This window comes from Macaca fascicularis, chromosome 12, assembly GCF_037993035.2.
Source record: "Macaca fascicularis isolate 582-1 chromosome 12, T2T-MFA8v1.1".
Classification (NCBI taxonomy): Eukaryota; Metazoa; Chordata; class Mammalia; order Primates; family Cercopithecidae; genus Macaca; species Macaca fascicularis.
Window position 1 is genome coordinate 104,534,708 of NC_088386.1, and position 15,781 is coordinate 104,550,488.

Genomic DNA, 15,781 nt, shown 5'->3' on the forward strand with positions numbered 1-15,781 from the left:
TGTGATGCTGTCATGAAAAAACCAAGTCGCTTTCCTTATTGTTCAATTTTTACTAAAGACTACCCAATATTGAACAGACGGCCTATATTGTAGAAATAAATGAAAATGGAAGTGTTCAGCTGAAGTCAAATGAATTTTTTTTTTTTTTACTTATATCCTATATAAGCATTTTAGTTAATGATACCCACTGGCAGCTGGAAAGACAATTGATGAGAATTCTGATACAAGAGATTGCTCTCCTCAGTTCAATATTTCAGTAGCTAAAATGGAGTGGAGAACATAGTCCAAGCTATTTTTTTCATTAATTGGTCACAGAATTAATGTTGTTGTTAAAACTTCTGTTGTTAAAACAGAAGTGCTATAAAGACATCATTCTAATTATATTAAGGCTAAAGTGAATTTTATAAAACTTGATTCCTGCAGAGGTAGACAAACAAGGCATTTAAAGAGCTAACCAAATGTTCTTATCTACAGATCAAACATGTCAAATGCTTTTTGATTCTTCTGTGAGGAAATGCATTTCTGTGAAACAACTGCTTTTCCCCAAAGACACCATTCCTTCTTTTTTTTTGGTTTACATTGATTGCATTTGCTTTTTTTTTTTTTTTAAACCTACAAACAGCTCCTGGGCCCAGGAGGTCAGCCCACATCAAGGTTCTATAACCTGGTGTGTGTGTGTGTGTGTGTGTGTGTGTGTGTGTGTGTGAGAGAGAATGCATGCATGTGTGCTGGCAATAACACACCTCAGCACTACCAAGGGGCCAGTGGGAACTAGGTCTATTGTGCTTGTGATATACTAATACCATAATATGTAGAATCACTACTGTTAGACTGCAGGCAAAATGCACTATGAGCTGGGATAACAGGGCTTGACTCCAGTGCTCAGTTGAGCTTAAATAGAGGAACCCTCTAGACATTGGGGGAAACAGGCATCCAGCTTTCCAGTATACAGCAGAGATAGACAGTTCCAGGAACAGCAGGCCCCCACATGGCTTTAGAAATGTTAAAGGACTGTGCCCTTGACATGGCCATCTGGGCTATAGCCATCAGCAAGTGCCAGGAGCAGTGGCCACAGTGAGATGGCTCACACAGCACCCTAGACAGCAGGATCCTCTGCTGCACACATAGTCAAGGGGATCCCCATTAGGGGAGGGATAAAAGGACACACTGTGAACAGATGTGAAAAATGCCCTGGAGATATCACAAAATGCTTTAGAAAGAGCTAGAGGGCTTGAAATAATGAGCAGGAACAAAAAGCAGAAATACTGTTTATTATAGCTACTATGATTACATTTACCCCCAGGCTGAAGGGGTTTATTGATATATGGGTTATATACTTAAATACAAGTTTTAAAATGGTAAACAAACTTTGCTCAGTGCCTGATTAGACAAATAACGAAAGTTACCCAATACAATATGATTTTGCCCAGGCAATATGCTTGTGCTAACCCAGTTTTCTCTCTTGGAATAAAATGTTACATAGACTTAGGAAGTTGCATACCTGTGACTAAAAGCACATGGGCTGAAATTAAACTACCTAGGTCTGAATTCTGGATCCCCAAGTAATTAGCTATGTGACTTCAGTACTTCAGTTTTTTTCTTTATGAAATCATGGAAATTAAATGAGAGAATACATTTAAACATTCATTTAGTACCTGGCAGATGGTCAATTTTCAAAAACTAATTAGATTTTTTTTTCATATGCTTTAATAAAATTCAGTGAACCAAGGCTGATTTAGAATCTTAATTGATATTTGGATTTGGGTTTGTTTTGCCTGGGATTTGTCCAAAGTATTCATTATGAAAGATGGATCCTAAACCTTGAATTATTTTTTGTGGTTATGACAATAAAATGTACTTCTTTAACTTATCATGTATTTTCAACTAATATTCAAGGTGTTTCACAATGTCAAAACTTTACACCTTTATGACTTCATTTTCTCCCTTCCTGCTCTTTGTGTTCTTGTCACATATTTACTTACATTTAATAAAATGTAATAAATAATTTACTTACATGTAATAAACCCCACAGTATAGTGTTATTACATTTATTTTATATCAGACAACAGTCTTTTTAACATATATGTATGTTTATTCCAAATATATATTGAATATGTACTAAAATTATATACATATGTATATATATATTCTGCTTTGGTTTTGGCTATTTTCTAGTCTGTTGGTTGATGTCTTTTGTATCTTGGCAAACTCTTGGCTATTGTTTTTAAATATTAATTTTTTCTCATTCTTTGTCTGTTCTCCTTCTGTGCCTCCAATTGTTCATCTATTACACCATTTGATACTGTCCTCCAAATCCTGACACTTTCTTTTTTTATTTTTATTTAAAAGAAATTTTGTGTGTAATTTCTGTTGACCCCTCTTTAATTTCACTTTTTTTCTGCCGTATTAGTCTTTCGATATGCCTTCAGATGAGTTCACTTTTCAATTTGAAAATTGTACTTTTCAGTTCTAACGTTTTCTTCTGCTTATTTTTATTTTATTTTATAGTTTTTTTCTCTTCTGAAATTATTTGTCTATTCTTTAGTGTTATATACAATATATAGAACATTTCTGTCTCTTTAGAAACCGTCTTTCTGCTTGTTTGTAGTTGATCCTGTCCACCAGCACTGGGCCTCGGGCAACTGTTGATCTGCTTTCTGTCACCTACTGTTAGTGTCTGCCATAATTTCATAGAAATGTAGATTCATGCATTATGTAGTATTTTATGTTTTTTTGACTTAGCTTTTATTTGAGATTCATTCATAGTGTTGCTTATATTAATATTTTATTTATTTGTCTTGTGGTTAGATATTCCATAGTATGGATATATCATGATTTTTTTCATCAACTTTTAAGTTTTGGGGCACATGTGCAGGCTGTGCAGATTTGTTAATAGGTAAATATGTGCTACGGTGGCTTGCTGCACAGATCTACCCATCATCTAGGTGTTAAGCCCAGCTAGTCTTTCTGATATTCTCGCTCCCCTGGTCCTCCTTACAGGCCCCAGTCTGTGTTTTTCACTGCCATATATCCATGTGTTCTCATCATGCAGCTCCCACATATAAGTGAGAACATGTGGGTTTTGTTTTTCTGTTCCTGTGTTTGATTGCTGAGGATTATGGCTTCCAGCTTCATCCATGTTCCTGCAAAGGACATGATCTCATTTATTTTTATGGCTGCATAGTATTCCATGGTGTAAAGTTATGACATTTTCTATATCTAGTCTATCACTGATGGGCATTTGGGTTGGTTCCATGTCTTTGCTATTGTGAATAGTGCTGCAATGAACATATGTGTGCACGTATCTTTATTACAGAGTGATTTATATTCCTTTGGGTATATACCCAGTAATGGGATTGCTGGGTCAAATGGTATTTCTACCTCTAGATCTTTGAAGATAAGATAATCCTTGACATGAGGCAGAGTAAGTCCGTGAAACTCATTCTTTTTTTTTTTTTTTCCAAAATTGTTTTGGCTACTCTAGCATTTTTGCTTTTTCATTGACATTTTAGCAATATTTTATCAATTCATTTAAAAATTAAAAAAATAAAAATAAAAAAGTCCTGCTAGGATTATGATTATGATTGCATTGTATCTATGCAAAAATTTTGAGGGAGAAAAGCCATCTTAATAGAGAGTCTTTAGTCAATGAGCATGGTGTATCTCTCCATTTATTTAAGTCTTAATTACCCTTTGCAATATTTTGTAGTTCTTAATGTACAGGCCTCTTATATCTTTATTTAAAAATAATCTTTTTTAATTTTTAATTTTTTTAGGTACATAGTAGGTATATGTTTATGTGGTACATGAGATACTTCGATATTGGCATGCAATGTGTAATAATCACATCACGGTAAATGGGATATCCATCCCTTCAGATATTTATCTTTTGTGTTATAAACAATCCAATTGTATTCTTTTAATTATTGTAAAATGTACAATTAAATTATTGTTGACTGTATTCACTCTGTTGTGTTGTCAAATACTAGGTCTTATTCATTCTTTCTATTCTTTTTGTACCCATTAACCATCCCCATTTTAGACTGTGTTCTGAGTCTTATGAATGCTAAATTGTAGAATTCCTGATTTCTGTTATTTTTCTCTGATGAACATAGATTCTTTAAGTAATTATCTTGATTGAATTGAACTGAATTTTTTTTGACACGCAACTACAATATTGTTTTTAAAACATTTCCTTTAGTGAAATTGAAACGACTCTTCCCTGAATGTATGTGGTTCAGGGGGTCAGTCAGAGATGTGGGTGGATAAAATTTGGGGATACCTCTTCTACCCCTTTCTCTTCCAGAGTTCCTCCACTCTCTTCTGCAGTCATCTCTGTAAATCAGACTCCAGATATCTATTGTGGAATTACACCAAGCATAAATTAAATAAAAGAGCTTCTGAAAGTTTCAAACCTGAAACAGAAATGGCTTTAAAAAATACGTTCGTGATAGGTCACTTGGTTTGAGTGGCTTAACAAAAGAAAACTTGATTGAAAACATTCACCAGAGATGGTGTTTTATGGTATGCATTAAACTAGCTTCATAAAAAATAAACCCAAATTCTAATTGATAACATGTCAAAGTGCTCTTCAACATTCATACTACTTTTAACAGCCATCAAAAAGGGGATTTGAACACTTACTTTGATGATATCTGTTTTCAATCTTGATATTTTTCTTTAATTTTTAATGTTTTAATTGAGACTGATTTTTTTTTAATCAGAGGGAGGAAAGAGAAAGGGAGAGAATAAGTGCCAATATATGTCTATATAAAAAGTTTCAATAATCTTAAAGACACTTCGCTAACATACCCAGTTCTTGCTATTACCTTTAGCTCCTTAAAACAAGACTTATCTGTGTGTTTCTTTAATTGAAGAATATCATTTTTACTTCTTAGTCATATCTTCACGATGTACTGCTTGCCTTCTGTTACCCTATTTCTAGTTTGTTATGGTTGTGAAAATGTAATGAGCATACTCAGAATGCCATCATCTAAATCTTTGTTAAAAACCAGTCCTCAATGATATCAATGAAGCATAAAATGTCACCTGTATGTTGAATTCAGGTATTATTCAGTTCCACTTTAAATGATAATATCATTTTGACAATATACATCTGAGGTCGTTAAATATATGTTTTTTGAAATAAACTAAAAACTCTACACAAATTTTCTTAAATTCAAGAAGAAAGTAGATATTATTTAAAAAATATTATTGACATATCCTTGTTCATTGGGAAATAATTATTTAACCAGGAATGTCAGGTAGAGTTAAAGGTTTAAAATAATAATCTACTTAAAAGATAGACACATTATTTTTAGAGATCTTATTAACTAAAACTTGGGTTGACTTTTTATAAAACCAAGTTATTGTGATTATAGCTATAATTATTTATAGCAAAGGATATTATTTTAGTTGTTGTAGTGGTTTTAAACTTTAAAATAATGTGTATTTTTTTCTTTACATCTGAATACAATGTCTTTTTTTCAGAATGTGAATCACTCCACAGAAAGAGAAATAGAGTTTTTAAATCTTTTCTGATATATTTATGTATATATAAATTTATTTTAAGATTTCAAAGCCTAAGTGAGTGTGATAAAGCATTGCAAAAGGATATTTTTGATAACTTATCAATTAGAGCAATTCCAAGGGACATTATCTTATTTTCAAAAATCAGTGTTACCAAAGACAAATATTTATGTGTTTTTAACTTCAGCTTTATTTTGTTTGTCCCTCAGCAGGAGTGCAGAGTAAGGAACTAAACCATAAAAATCATAAATATAGGTTGGATAATAACATCAAGGTTTGACATTACACAAATATACACAAAAATCCCAAGATAGCTTGATTATAATTTTGCTGAATCTATATGGTTACTGACAATAATTATTGAAGAAACATTTTCATTTTCTATACTTGAGCTGGGTTCTTAAAAAGTCTGTGGACTTTCAGTGTTATAAAAAGTTTTGAGTTTTAGAGTTCATCTAGTTCAGCTACCTTACCGAACAGGTGAAATTATTGAAACACAAAGATTAAGTATCTTACCCATGGTTACATAACTGTTTAGATAGCAGGGTCATGGGCTTTTGACCTCCATTTTTGTTATTCTTGATCATGTCTTAACTCTTTGCCTCCAGTATATTTAATTTTGTTCTTTGTAAGTTTTCTTTGAACTATATTTGGTGCTTTTGAATTTCTCTCATGTAAGAAACAAATTATACTTGTCCGAGTATTAAACTCTCTATTTCTATGTAGTGCCCAGTATAAGAATATGAGCCTTGGAGTAAAATATCCCTGAGTTAGAATGAAGGACCCATCACTTACTATCTTTGTGACATAGGGAAAACTATCCTTTTTAAGCTTTATCTTCTCCAAAGGTAATAATGCCAAACTAATTGCCTTATTTTCAAGATAAAATATAAAATAATATGAGTTATTATTACATCACTCAATAAGTATGCATAGTGTGAACCAGTCGTAAATACAAAGATGAATTTCAAACCCTTTGTTTAAAAAGCCAGAAAATAATACAAATAACTTTTCGATAATGTCATTCAATATCATTTTTGTATGTATTGTTGCTATAGTAAAATTAAAACAAAAAGTAATAAATATGCACCTTCCTTGTGGTACTTATTATTTATTGAGGAAGACAGCTAAATGAATATAGGAGATAGAAGTTTGGCTTTGGGATTGAAGAGTAGGAAAAGAAAACATTTGAGAAGTATTAATTTGGAAAAGGATCACAGAGGATGTATACCGAAAGATGATGAGTATACAGTTTGTCAGCATAGAGAATGGCATTCTAAGTATTAATAACAACAGGTGAAATAGCTCAAAGCTTTCATTGGGGAAACCAGATACACAGTTTCTGTCTATAGGACACTTCACAGAAAATCGATTTTTAAAATAATTTATTCCCCTTTTCCAAAAGTTACTTTAAAACAGTAAATGCAAAAAAAATCATATATAGTAAAGCAATATGAAAACATAAAAATAAAGTAATATAAGAGGGTCAAGAGAAGGTTGACTATATTCACTGCCAAGAAAAGCTTGTTAATTGAACCAAAATTGCTGTTATGAGAACCTTTGTTGTAGGCCCTTGAGAGGCTCTGGTTCTTTCTTAGCCCAATTATTATATTCTTATTCATCATGTCCTGTTACTTTGTTGTATGTCCACTACCAAAAAAGTGTTTTGAGACAGAAATAGTTTATAATCCATATATGAATAACAGTGCTTCAATAGAGAGAATACTAAACAAATAAAAAATATGGCTACTATCTCAAGGTGATCAAAGGCAGATTAAGATTCAAGACTATTATATTGCTTATGTAGTAATTTACTTCACAATACTTCATTTAAATTGTGTAATATAAATTGTTTAGTATATTAACTTTAATATATAACATCACATATATTGTAGCATATACTATAGTATGCTAGTAGGATTTGAAAGACTTTAATCAGTAATTCTTACTCCAGTTATGGTTTCATATATTCTTTAAATATTATAGTAATCTTCTCTAAAGGAGTCACTGGTTAGCATAGGAATGCTAGAAATAATTTTCCATTGGCTAAATGAGTGAAGTCCAAGATACACGATTGGCTAAAACAATTGTATAGGCACCATCATCTTCTGTGGTGGTGGCATAAGAGTTAATTAAACCTAGATGCATAGCACCTATGGAGTAGTGTTATAGATCTAGAGATTCATTTGATATTGTGTACCCTGCATTTTGCCTATTGCCTGACACAAAAGAAGTTGGATGGCCTGTTAGGTTATTATTGTATAAGCTTTAGAATGAGAATCTCATGCAGTGGGCTTGTTGGAGTGCATATGGATAGAGATTTTTTTAGTGACTGAGGAGAAAAGAACAGTTACATAGTTATTTTGTGTCTGTTTGCTAATAAATGTCTGTAAGTGTGTCAGACTTTGCTCTAACACTTGCTTTCATTATAATATGCCAAAGAGATTACTGAGAAAGGAGATGCATAGGTTCCTCTTTCTTCTAATCACCAGAAGCCACTGATATTTACCCTGAGGTACTTGGTATTACAAACTGTCAAGTTGGCTGAGATAGGTGTACAATAGACAGCTAAATGAAACAATATTTTAAAAAAATGATGACATTCAGTATTTTTTCCTCCTAAAATCTGAGTGTCTGGCTTCTTTTTTTGATAACCTGTTTTTTCTTTTGCCTTCTCTCATAATTGCTCAAAACAGGTGAGGTCAATGATGAAAAAACTGTTTCATATACTTCTCTTTAGCATATTTTAATAAAACTATGTTCCTAAAATAGAAATGCATCTTCTTTAGTACAGAAGTAGTAAGATATATTAAGAGAAATAAAGATGATCAAGATGTTGGACTTGGAAAATTTTGACATTTTAGTAGGCAGAAGGATGAGAACAAGAAAAGACAAAGTCATGATACAATAGAACAAAGTCCATTATTATGAGCAACAGAATTTGTTTGAGTTCTTACTGCATAGTGGGCACTGGCAAAGAAGAAAGATAAAACAGAGCTTTATGCCTTTAAGAGGCAATAATAACACAACTGTAAGGAGAAGACAATGAGGATGTCTAAGATGAGAAATCAGTGCGTGGGAAAATCAATTTTTAGAAAATCAACTCTTAGATGAAGACTGAACAGGGCATTTTCCTTTTCTTTGTTTTTTAACCGAGAAAGTTTCATTTCCTCTGCAAAAAAGAAATGACATTAAGAAACGTATTTGGAATTGAGCTATTAAAAAGTACAAAGACGAATTGAAGTAAGACTATAAATGGGACAAAGATCTCTCCAGAAAGATCCTTTCTACCTTGAATGCCTATTATCCATTTTGAGAACACTCTGGCTTCTTGTCCTTTTATTTCTAACCAGTATTTCTTGAACCCCAAAGTGCACTCAAAACCCAAATATAATTTTAATATCAACGAGTGGAAGCCAGAGAAAACTGGCTGTCACCCAGCTGCTTTATCTGCTTCCAAGAAATTACTCTTGGTTCAGGAAAGAGCAAGCAAGACATTTTTTAAATTCAAAACTGGGGTGAAGAATTATTCTTTTTCACTTTGGGTTGAATGAGTTGTGACTTTTATAGTCTATTATCTAAAGATCTAGGGTCACAATACAATGAGTCATTATTCTTATAGCACATCCCTCTGGCTATATTTCCTAGATTTTTAATGAAGGCTAAAAACGCCCTTCTTTCTTCCCCTTGTTCCCTACACAAAAATACATTTTTCAGTTCTTGAAGATCTGAAATCTTATAAGATCCACAATTCCCAGTTTAAGCTATTTCTAAGGCAATTAGGGCTTTTATTTTTTATTTTTAAAGTAATATCGATAAGAGACAAGATCTATAATGTTACTCTTGGATACTATATGAGACAAATTTAAAATATTTTCTGATATTTGGAGCACTTTTTTGTCTAAATTGTTAAGATAAATATTACTTGAATATTTATGATTGCCTGTTTCTTTTCTATGTAATCTGATAATAGGAAATAAAGGATAAAACACAGTCTGCTCATCCTCAAGCACTTCTGATCTGTTGAAATCTATTCTCTTTAATTATTCATAAATGGACTAGTAGCTTATATAGTCTAATAATCCCCAAGTCTTTCAGTATCCTGGGGCATTCCTTTTGTTTTATGTTCAAATGAAATAACTCAGACTTCATTTCATGCAAAAATGGAAAGCTGAGACACCTCTCTCTCTCTCTCTTTAGGATTCTTGGATAGCACTTACTTTTTCTTGGTAGTTTTCTACTACTTGTCTTAAATATGTGTTCCTAACTCAGTTGGAGATTCCTGCCTGTCACCTACCTGTCAGGGCTGCAGTCCCACTTTGTTTTGCTCTTCAAGTGCCTCTTCACCTTCATGCCTTAAAGTAGCACATACACAAGACTATTGTGTAAAAATCTTTTGCTGAAGGTTTGTAGATAATGGTGGAACTTAAGCACAGAAAAGAAACAAAAACAATATCAGACATTCTAAATTGCACTATTCAGTTTCTTCCCAGAAAGTTAGTTGTTTCCTTTTTAAAGGCCTGGCTACCGGGACTCAGCCTCTCTCTCTTGTTCTCTCTTTCCACCCACCACTCACCGAACATTTCTTATATATTTCTTTTCTCCAAATTCTGAAGCAAACAAAAACAAAACTTTCTTCTTTTTGAGTTCCTATGAATCAAATTTCAAATATGTTTTATTTTACTCAAACCAAGCAATTTAACTCTCTTTTTATTCTATTTATTATGTCCATATTTGTCCAGGGCTTTCGCTCTCAAACAAAATGCTCCAAAACTGGTCTTTCCAAACTAAAAGCAGTATTTGGCAAAATGAGAATATCAGTTTTAAGATAGGTTCCATTTAAATGGTGCCATTTTGTTTTTACCTTCTATTATATTTACATAATTATAAATTATAAAGTTTGTATATGTGTGTATATATAGTCCATTAAATTCTTACAAGAACACTGTTGAGAAGATAATTACAGCACTTCTTCAGGAAAAGGCACACAGGCACTCCACATTTATTCCCATAACCCTCTAGTTCTATTGTGTAGGGACCAGAAGTCCAAGAACTACATTTTCCCAACTCTTGTCAGGAGGGTTTGCCAATTAGTTGCAGTTAAAGAAGATTTGGAAGTTGGAAGAGAGGCAGCAGCTGTTTTTCCTCCATCATTCATGAACTTTAGCAGAACTGAATTTTATTTAGCAATGAATCTCCTTATTTTCCTATCAGTTATGATTTTGGGTTACAGAGAAATTTCCTGAAGCTTTCTGACATCTAGATATTCATCAGCTTCCTCATCTTTGGCTTGCGTCTTCTCTGAACATTCCTTAGTGCTCAGAGACTTCTCAGCCCTTCCAACAAATTTGCAAGCATTTAATTTCTTTAATTGAATTTGGACTAATTAGCCATTGCTTCACAAACACTGTGTAAGAAACCATCCTGCCCACAGACTCATGGGCTTAAAACAACATGCACCTATTCTTGTAGATCTGAAAATTGTCAGGAGTTGACTGACCTAGGCTGGATTTGGCAATGTGGTTCTGCTTCAAGCTGTTGATCCAGCTAGGCTTGGCTTGGGCAATTCCACTCCATGTATGTTCAATCTTGGGTCTCTGTGAAAGAGGCAGCAGCTAGCTACCTGAAGAGGAATTCTTCTCATGGCAGTGGTGGAAGTACAAAAAGACGGACAGAAATATGCAAGGGCTCTTAAACTCTTGTTGCAGAACTGGTGCATTGTTACTTTTATCTACATACCATTCATTGGCCAGTGCAACTCATACAGCCAAGCTCAAGAGCTAAGCATAATTTGTGGAGAGGTTATGATAATGGTGTTCATCATAGGTATTCAAATTATTGAAGACTTATAAGCCTCTACAGAATATAGTGATGCAAGGCTTTAATAATGGTGAATAGTATAGCGAAGCAAGAGAAAGAATATATAAGTAAACACTTGAGAGGGCCAAATTGCACAGGATAAACTTGGCCGTTGGATCATAATGTACTAAGATACATATGAGTGACCTTAATTTCAAAGAAGCCAGTTTCATCTGAAGAAGAAGAATTTTTATACCCCATTGGTCAATCGCTAAAACCTGTCTGATCATGCTGAATAAGAGAAACTCAGATAATATAATCAAAATCAGATGTAAACCACCAAATCAAATATTTCCTATGAACATTACTGACAAGTTTGCACAGGCTTCCTTCTGGTGTATTTTGGACTGTAGCACAGAGCAATGTTAGTCATTTGTTTGTGTATTCTTTTTAGGTTTGGTTAAGATTCAGCACAATGGATCCAGGAATCCCTGGAGAAAAGCACAAGGTTGCAACCCATATGATCTGCTAGTGAGGAGATCATGTCCAAGGTGTGAAGAGCCAATCATTATATTTCCCACAAGTCTGGTTATATTTGAGAGCATAGATGGGGTTCCTGTTTCTTTTCAGTGAACCCTGATGGATACAGCTCAATGTATAAGTGAAGACTTTGAAAATTAAAATCTAATTGGTAGGCAATATGATTGGAATTCGGAATAAGGTCTTTGAAATAGTTTAGTTATTAGTCCCCCTAATTCTCAAGTTGAAATGTAATCCCTACTGTTGGAGGTGGGGCCTGATAGGAGGTGACTGGATGATGGAGGTGGATTTCTCACGAACGGCACCATACCCTTGATTCTCTCTTCAAGATAGTGAGTTCTCATGAGATCTGGTTGTGTAAAAGTATGTGGCACCTCCCACATCCTCCCTCTTTCCCTTGCTTCCTCTCACCATGTGAAATTCCAGCTTCCCCCTTCACCTGCCACCATGATTGTATGCTTCCCAAGGCCTCTCCAGAGGCTGAGCAGATGCCAGAACCATGCTTCCTGTACAGGCTGCAGAACCGTGAGCCAATTAAATCATGTTTCCTTATGAATTACCCAGCCTCAGGTATTTCTTTATAGCAATGCAAGAATGGTCTAATACAATCTTTTAACTTCAAAACCAGTGCCCTTTTTACTCTGCCAAATATTTGAACCAGTATGTAAACTAATACGTAGTCTGATCAAGAATCAGTGCAAATTGCTAAGTAAAATGGGGGATTTGGCATTGCTATTCAGCTGGCTTTCCTGTTGGTAGCTTTATAACCACGTTTCCATCTCTCTCTCTCTCTGTCCTCTCTCTAATGCATATACTCACACTAAACAAAATCTCAGAGCCCTTTTGGTACATTGTGGATACTGAAAATATCTAGTCAGCTGTCCTGTAAGATCTGTGCAATTCAAACTTTAATATACATATGAATTATTGGGGATCAGGTTATAATACAGATTCTGACTCAAGAGGTCTGGGGTGGGCCTGAGCTGCTGCATTTTTAATATACTTCCATGTCTTGTGATGCTTCTGTTCTGGTGGACTACACTTTGAGGATCAAGTTTAGAATAACATTTTCCCACATCCCTGTTCTTCTTTCCCCTACTTCAAATTTTTCTTTCTGTATCACATTTCTACCAGGCTCTTTTTCTAGGGTGATAATAAAAAAGTTCTCTATACTTTATGTATAGCCCATAAATCTTCTTTAAAGTTGCCCAAGAAGGACTATACTTAGGTCTAGATAGGACTCTAAATGCCCCTTCAGTTAGTACTGTATGGCTGGCTACTTACTGCATTTCTGGATTAGTGTAGCCCAAGATTCAGGCAAGGATTGTCTGGAATAGACTGTCAGATTCTCTGGTCTTCATCTATACTCACCTAAAACCTCCTCTCCGTTGTGCATTTGGGATTAATTCTTATCTTAGTTAATGTGGAAGGTTTTTTTTTAATGGCCACAAATTCTCTTTCCTACTTTGATGCCCTTGCAATAAAACTTTGCAGCGTCTTCTATCAAGAGACTGTTGTCTGTTTCTTGATGCCTTGAATTTGGACTAGTCTTTTGACTAGTCCATTTGTTTAAGCTCTTTAGACATTATAAGGTGAAAACAAATTGTGTAAGTTCTGAGCCTGGGTGTCAAGAGACTCTTTATGCTTCTTCCGGCTCTCTTGAAATTCTGAGCTGCCATTAGAATAAGCATGAGCTAGCCTTTTGGATGATGAGAGGCACATGGTCCAACCAAAAGCCAATCAAACCCCAGAGGCATAGCTTCCAGGCTGGCAACTGACACAGACTCAGGAGTGAACACAGTGAGACCAGCAGGAGAACACATGTTATTGACCTACAGAATTGAGTTAAATAAGTGGTTGTTGTTTTAAGCCACTAATTTTTGAGATGCTTTGTTACCTAGCAGAAGCTCACTAATACACTTAGAGGATTTACATAACCCTGATTCAGGGTTTCCTAAATTTCCTAGCTTTGATAGGAATTCAGTTCTGATCATGTTCTGGTGAATGAGCTCTATTTTGTTTCTGTGAAAAATCGCCCCTATCCACATTGTGCTCCTTTCAGTTACAATAACAACAGTAATTTAATCTTCTTTTTTAAAAAAGAATTTGAACTTATATTTTAGATTTGGGAGTTTATGTGCAGGTCTGTCACATGGGCACATTACATGATGCTGAGGTTTGGAATATGGGTAATCCTGTCACACAGGCAGTGAACATAGCAATCAATAGATAGTACCTCAGACCTCACCCCCACCCCACACCACCTCCAGAAGTCCCCAGTGTCCATTACTCTCATGTTTATGTCCACATGTTCTCAATGTTTAGCTCCCACTTGTAAGTGAGAACCCACAGTATTTGATTTTATGTTCCTGCATTAATTCATTAAGATAATGGCTTCCAGACCATTCACATTGCTGTAGACAACATGAGTTTGTTCTTTTCTATGGCTGTGTAGTATTCCATGCTGTATATGTACAACATTTTCTTTATCCAATCTGCCAATGATGGGCATCTAGGTTGATTTCATGTCTTTGCTATTGTGAATACTGCTGCAATGAGCCTATCACTGCATCTATCTTTTTGGTAGAATAATTCGTTTTCTTTTGGGTATATAGACCCAGTAATGGAATTGCTGGGTTGAATGGTAGTTCTGTTTTAAGTTCTTTGAGAAATCTCCAAACTGCTTTCCATAGAGGTTGACCTAATTTACATTCCCATCAATAGTGTATAGCGTTTCCTTTTCTCTGCAGCGTCATCAACATCTGTAATTTTTTTGACCTTTTAATAATAGTCATTCTGACTGGTGTGAGATGGTATCTCATTATAGTTTTGACTTGCATTTCTCTAATGATTAGTGATGATTAGCATTTTTTCATGTTTCTTGGCCACTTGCGTATCTTCTTTTGGAAAGTGTCTGTTCTTTTTCCCATTCTTAAAGTGAGGTTGTTTGGTTTTTGCTTGTTAATTTGTTTCTTATAGATTCTGGATATTAGACTTTTGTTGAATGCATAGTTTGTGAATATTTTCTCCAGTTCCTTAGGTTGCCTGTTTATTGATAGTTTCTTTTGCTGTGCAAAAGCTGTTTTAATTAGGTCCCACTTTTCAATTTTTTTTTTTGTTGCTGGCATTTGAGGACTTAGCCATAAATTCTTTGCCAAGACTGATGTTGAGAAGAGTATTTCCTAGATTTTCTTCTAGTATTTTTACAGTTTGAGTTCTTACATTTATATCTTTAAGCCAGTTTCAGTTAATTTTTGTCTATATTGAAATGTAAGGGTCCAGTTTTATTCTTCTACATATGGCTGGTCAGTTATTCTAGCACCATTTATTAAATAGAGTCATTTTTCTATTGTTTATTTTTGTTGACTGTGTTTAAGATTAGATGATTGTAGGTGTGTGGCTTTATTTCTGGGTTCTTTATTCTGTTGCATTGACCTACATGTTTGTTTTTGTACCAGTACCATGCTGTCTTAATTACTGTAGCCTCACATTATAATCTGAAGTCGGCAATGTTATACCTCTGCTTTGTTCTTTTTGCTTAGGATTGCATTGGCTATTTGGGCTATTTTTTTGGTTCCATATGAATTTTAGAAGAGTTCTTTCTAATTCTGTTAAAAATGATGTTGGTTGGTTGATAGGAGTTTATCTTCTTTTGAGCCTGAGTCCCTGCCTCATTCTGAACAAACTGGGATCTTTCTTTGCTTTCTGAAATGTTCCTAAGAAATAGTCTTGACCTTGAGGTAGTCCCAGTGTTGAATAGAGCCAAACTATCAGACCCTGGACCTTCCCTGCCATGTAGCCTGGGTCTCTGTATATTTCTTGACTTTGACTTATGGTAGTTGTTTTTCTGCCAGATTAGCCTCTCTTCTTTCTTGCCAGAATTCACAACCATCAGTCACTTGAGCAGCCTGGC